Consider the following 6704-nt stretch of genomic DNA (forward strand, 5'->3'; position numbering starts at 1 on the left):
TCAGGGAGTAAAATGTATTTTTCAAACAAAAAAAAAAAACTGTTTTATTTTGATTCTTATAATTAGCAGTCTATGCATTAGTCAAATCAAGAATTCAATAATTTTATAATCAAGGAAAAAATAATTTTACAATCATGAATGAATCTCGTATGATTTGCAATGATCTTAACTTACTTTATCTTGAAACAATTTAAATACTGATTGTTTAAAATTAAACCCCAATATGGGATATGTAATTGAGATCTACAGGTAAGAATATCACTCAAATACAAAGATTATAAGGATAATAACTACATAATCCCCATAAATAAATGATACAAATTCTAAGACATCAGTGACTCAGATATTCAATCGATAAATGATCACCCTTAGTCTTCAAGAGGTAGTTCAATCGGCTGGGACCACGCTTAATGAAGCGGAGGTTACTAGTTCGAATCTTCTTCCACCCTCTTGTGCCGACATATCAAAAATAAATAAATAAATAAATGATCACCCCTATCGAAAACCCTATACGAAAACCTTATATCGAAAACTCTATAAAAGGGATGCAAGCATCCGGTAAAAACAGATCCTTTGAGACTCTTATAGTCTTACTATTTTAAAGGTAACTCGTCACCTGTCAAGCCTTGACACATTTCATTTTAATTCTTTATACAAGCCCCTATTCAACTCAAATTCAAATCTAATACCCTTGAAAGAACTTTAAAATAAATAAAACGTCTCCGCTCCCTAAAAGTCTCACCGATCACTCACAAAAAATTCACAATTCAAAAAAAAAAAAAAAAAAAAATTGAAGATTACTAGAAATGAAATGATGCCATTTCTAATAATTACATGATTATTAACAATGACCATGAATTTTCGTTGGCGACTAAAATGCTATCCGTCACTAATAATTGTAAAGTTAGCAACAAATATAAGTTTTTTTTTCTTTGCTCGTAAACCAAAACATTACATATAATTAATTAGAGACGAAAAAGATGTTACTTGTTGGAGATAAAGACCAAGATAAGTCACAAGAGGAACCACAAGATAATATTTATCTTATAGTCTAGGAGATTACATTTATTAAATATATTATTAATGGCAAAGTTCACATACTCCCCTCAAACTACCACTCAATTGACAATGTCTCTCTACACTTTTAATTGTGACAATGTCTTCTTCAAACTGCCAAAACAGTGTCAATGTCCCCCTCAAGGCTAGCAAAAAGATAAAAATGTCCCTATATATTTGAAATTTTTTTTAAAAAAAATTAAGGTTTTTTTAAAAAAAAAAACGGAAATTTTTATTTAAAGAAAAACTATTTTTTTAAAAAAAGAAAAAAACGAAATTTTTTATTTTTTTAAACGGAATTTTTTATTTAAAAATTGAAAATTTTTTAAATTTGGGCACCTCTTGAATTTTTTTTATTTTTTTTATTTTTTATTTTTCAGTTTTTGGTTTTTTCCTAGAAGTCTTAGTAATTTTTGTTTTTATTTTACTAAGGATAGTTTTGTCCTTGGAGGATATTGACAATATTTTGGTAGTTTGGAGAGAACATTGTCACAATTGAAAGTTTGGAGGACGTAGTAGTTTGAGAAGGTATGTAGACTTTCTCCTATTATTAAATTTATTGAAATGAAAGGAAAAAAGAGAAGAGAGATAACGGAAGCATATAATAAACTACATTATATATTCCCTTCTATATTTTGATATGTTTACATAGCTCTCTATTTATAGAGAGAAAAGAAGTAGTGGACAAGAAACTCTAAACTAAACCCTATAATATATAAGGAAACATAATAAATTAGAATAAGATCAAATATTCTAACAGTATTTTTTGTTCATATTCTACTTCAACATTATCTGTTATTAGTTAGATCTCATATTCTAGTTTAGGGTTTAGTATTCTCTACTTTTAGAGACATCCATTTATCAAATTGTAAGTGAACTTAAGCTTTCTTTCAAAGATAACTATTAGCACCAATAACTATTTTTATAAATTGGAGTGTTACATTTTTAGTAACAAATAATGTAAGAAGTGAAGAAAGAAAGTTTGCATTACCGCCTAGGCATGAAATAAAGTGATGCCGCGTGTTGTGAAATTTTAAATGTACTCGTAAGTGCATGAATCGTTTTAAATATAGGGTTGCAAGTGCGAGGTCGAACCCACAAGGACTTGTATAATTGTAGGAAAACTAACTAAATCTTAACTAAATAAATTCTAATTTAGTTCAATAAAGATGCAGTCGTTGAGAAATAAAAAGTAAACAATGCAAGTAAACAATGCAACTAATCTAAACAGAATAAATAATTAAAGCAGTAAACTATTAAGATAAAAATAACCAAAGTAAACCAAAAATTAAATTAACTAAAATAATTTAATAAAAGTGAGATATGATAAAATTAATGGGAAAAACACTAAGGCTTTGGGGATCCACCTTGCATTATATTACGTATTCTTGAGACATATATTTTAAGTAGAAATTCAATTCTCCTAATTGGAAGATAAAAGAATTAAGCACCAATCAAATATAAAATAGACTGAATATGGCTTTGTTGAGAATTTGATTTTTAATAACAATGTGACAATAAATTATGCACTTAATATATTTCTGAATCATAACAAATCAAACAAAGAAAGCATTTCATATAAACAAAAATCATAATGAGTCAAAATAAACTTGTCCCGTGAAATTATTCTCAAATTAAAAAGCATCCTCAAAATTCAGTCATTGATATGTGAAGAACAACAACAGTCTCAAGAACACATAATAAAAATACTAGGCTTCACCCCTAGCTAGATATTTACATAATATTAAAATACTTAATAATGTATAAATAAAAAGACATGGAAAAGAAATAACTCGAATATTAGGAATAAATCTTCCTCCTTTGATTCTTCTCTACGGCAACTCCTCTTCTTTCCCCTATAGGATATCCCCTCTCTTGTGCAGGTTATTGCTCTATTTATAAAGGGTCAAAGAAAACCGGAGTAGGATCATCTCCAGTTCATTATGGACCGGAGAATATTCAGTTCATGGCTAAGATTTCATCTTAAAAATTCTATGGCCATAAATGGGACACATATCCTACTAATAAAAATAATAATAAAATATTATTTTAAATTTTAAAAAAAAAAATTAAGAAAAAAAAAAGAAAAGAAGAAGGGTGGCTGGCCGCCATGGGAGATGACCACCCCATTTTGTGATGAGAGCCACCCCAGTGGCGGCTAGAAATTGCTTGAACCACCCTGGCCTATAGGGTGGTTGTTACCCCAGCCTCTTGCAAAGGAGAGTGGGCGACCACCCTGGCCTAAACCCACCAGGGCCAAGTTTAAAAAAAAAAAAAAAAAATGGGTTGGCCCTTGGGGTGGGGTCACCCCAAGGGCCAAAGCTCCTGAACCGGCAGTGTTAGGCCACCTTGCCCCAAAGGGGTGGCCGAGGCCACTAAGGCTCTTGGGGTGGTTTGTCTCCATTTTGCAAGATGAGGTGGCGAGACCACTCCCATGAGCCATCAGGGTGGACCCGACTTTCCCCTGCCAACCCGACCATTGGGGTGGCTTGAGACACTACCAATGGGAGTGGTAGAGATTTGGGCAATCACCCTTTTTAATTTAAAATAATATTTTATTAGTGATATGTGTACTTGTTTTAATTCATGGGATTTATAATCTGTAGTATTCAGACTCTAAGATGTCTCGCTCAAACAGGAAAATCCAAAAGAACCTTTTCCCTAGTTGAATCTGCCCATTCCTCGTATTGGACTCCACTATATGTACCGTTACCGACCTTCATCCCCTCCCTTTTTCTTTTTATTTATTTATTTATTTGGTTTTCCTTTCTTTCTTTCTTAGTTAGCCTTCAATGGGGCCCCACGTGCTTGACTTCTTCATTCGGTAATTGGCTTGCTTTTATTTTGAGCCCACACGTAGGCAACTCTTGAGTGGTGTACCAAATAGCACAACTCCCCTAAATACTATTTATCTCATTTTTTTCAAAAAAAATTAATATAAAAATATTTTCACTTTTTATATCATATTATTTACGTTTTACTTCTATTTAAATAAAAAATTACTACAAAACAATTTTTTTTTTTAACTTGTTAATACTACTTTTTTCATTTTTATATACCAATCATTATTAATTTTTTTTTTATTATTTAAAATGAAGGAACAGTGCCATGTTGTTTAACAAATAGGGCCTTTAAGAAGCAATTCTCATGCCTTGTTCATTCTTTTTTTCTTGTTTAGCTTAGCTTGCTCTTTGTTTGCTTGGCTTGGCTTTCTGTCTTGTAGCTTTGGTAGTGCTCCAATTGTTATTCTTTTGATTTTTATAATTCTAAAAAGACAATTCCTTGATTTATGATATATTTTTAAGCTTACATTTAATAATTAAATATTATTTTACAATTAAATATAAAATATAAGATTTTTTTTTTTTTGACATTTAATAATTAAATATTTTTTTTTTTTTTAAAGGGGGAGTGAGATTCAAAGTAGTAACCTCCGCTTCATGAGTCGTGGTTCACAGCTGATTGAGTTATCCCTTGATGACAAATGTAAGAATTAATCTAAAATAAAATATGATAAAAGTTATTTTAATAGAGAAAATAGACACTTTTAAGGTATTATTACTGCATTTTAGTAAATTTCTTTTAAGCTATTATCACCTATTTTAGAACACAAACCTCACAAGTGTATATGCACAACATTAGGAAATATTCAGTTAGGAAAAAAATTTCCGTTTCAAAAAAAAAAAAAAAAAAAAAGTTGGGAAAAAATTTCATTTATAGAATGTAAATCTTGATTTATGTTAGGAAAAAAAATTCAGTATTATGGGGCAACCAAAAAAATAATAATAACGTCACTCAAAAAAATAATTGTTGATTTATGTAAAGCTGATTCAAGTGTTCTCGTTTGGTGGGTGGACGTGGATGTCACCTCTTCAAAAGGGATATGCTAGAATCTAATAAAAACTTCATATTTTGCCCATAAAAGTTCACGTGGCAAGATACCACATCATCTTCTTTTTGTTTTGTCTTTTTTCCTAAAAAAAATGATATAGCATTTTGCTAGACTTTTATGGGCAAAATGTGGAGTTTTTATAAGATTCTAGCATTTCTCTCCTCAAAAACATTAATTACTCAACCCAACAAGCAGTAATTATAGAGAAATGATAAAAACACAACATTTTGGCATAATTTTAACCAAACTTTTTCCTTATCTGGTCATTTTTAAAAAATAATAATAATAATAATAAAATAATAAAAAATTGCTTAAGCAATAACATCCTATGTGGTCCTTTTTTTTCTTTTCTTTTTTTTTTTCTTTAAAAAAAAATAGCCTTTCTTCATAATAATGACCATTTTTTTTTCAAAAAAAAGGCCATTTTATGAAGAAAAATATCATTTTTTTAAAAAAAAAAAACCAAATAATAAAGAACAACATAGGATGTTATTGTTTTAGAATATTTTTAATTTTTTTTTTTAAATAAAAAATAAAACGTTGTGCCAAAAAATTGTGCCTTTATCATGCATCGTAATTATAGAGCTTTCTTCTTTTTTGTTTCTCCTTTGTGCTAAGGTGCTAAGTTCAAAATTGCAAAAGGCGAAAAGACAAGGACGGCTAAGGGGAGTTCCTACTTCGGTAGGTGGTCCGCAATTGAATCATTTACTTTTTGCGGATGATAGTTTGCTGTTTTGTAAGGTTAATCAAGTTGAATGGCAGTGCCTGTTTGACCTTTTGGTTGTCTATGAAAGCACATCGGGGCAGAGGTTAAACAAAGATAAAACATTTTCTTTAGTCGAAATACAAGTCGGGAATCACCAGAGTGGTTTCTTCAGTTGACAGAACTTCCTGAATCTCAACGGTTCGACACATATTTGGGGTTACTAGCTTTAGTAGGGAAATCACGTACAAGTGAATTTCATAAATATTATTGACAGAGTCCGGAGGAGGGTGTTAGATTGGAAGACTAAATTCTTATTCCTTTCAAGGAAGGAGATATTGTTAAAAGCGGTGATCCAGGCCATTCCTACCTACAGCATGAGCGTATTCCTATTACCTAAAACCCTATGCAAAAAGTTAAACTCCTTGATGCAGGAATTTTGGTGGGGTAATAAGGTAAACGAAAGGAAGATTCATTGGATTAGTTGGAAGAGAATGGGGTTTGCAAAATCTCAAGGGGGTATGGGGTTTAGAGATCTTCATTGCTTTAATAAAGCTCTTTTAGCAAATCAATGGTGGAGATTATTGCAGGATCTGGAGAGTTTGGCAGGTTGTATTCTACTGGCTAAATATTTTCCTAGGGGATCCCCGTTGATTGCAAAATTGGGAAGTCGACCATCTTATGCATGGAGAAGTTTAATTGCAGTTAGAGAACTATTTTCAGAGGGATTGATATGGCATATTGGAGATGGGAGTGTAGTGCGAATATGGGAGGATAAATGGCTCCCTCGGCCTGCTGTCCAGTCGGTGTGTTCTAGATCACCAAGGGATGCAATGGTGGAGGCCCTTTTTGACTCAGATATAGCGGGGGGGGGGGGGGGTGGAACAAAAACTTGATACAAGAAATTTTCAATGAAGAAGAAGTTACGTTGATTTGTAGTTTACCAATGAGTAGATATTGTAGAGCTGAAGAGTTGATTTGGAGACCCACTACCACTGGTATGTTCACTGTCTGCAGTGCATATCACATGGAAAAGGATAGGCAAGCAGCAAG

This window comes from Corylus avellana, chromosome ca9 (assembly GCF_901000735.1).
Source record: "Corylus avellana chromosome ca9, CavTom2PMs-1.0".
NCBI lineage: Eukaryota > Viridiplantae > Streptophyta > Magnoliopsida > Fagales > Betulaceae > Corylus > Corylus avellana.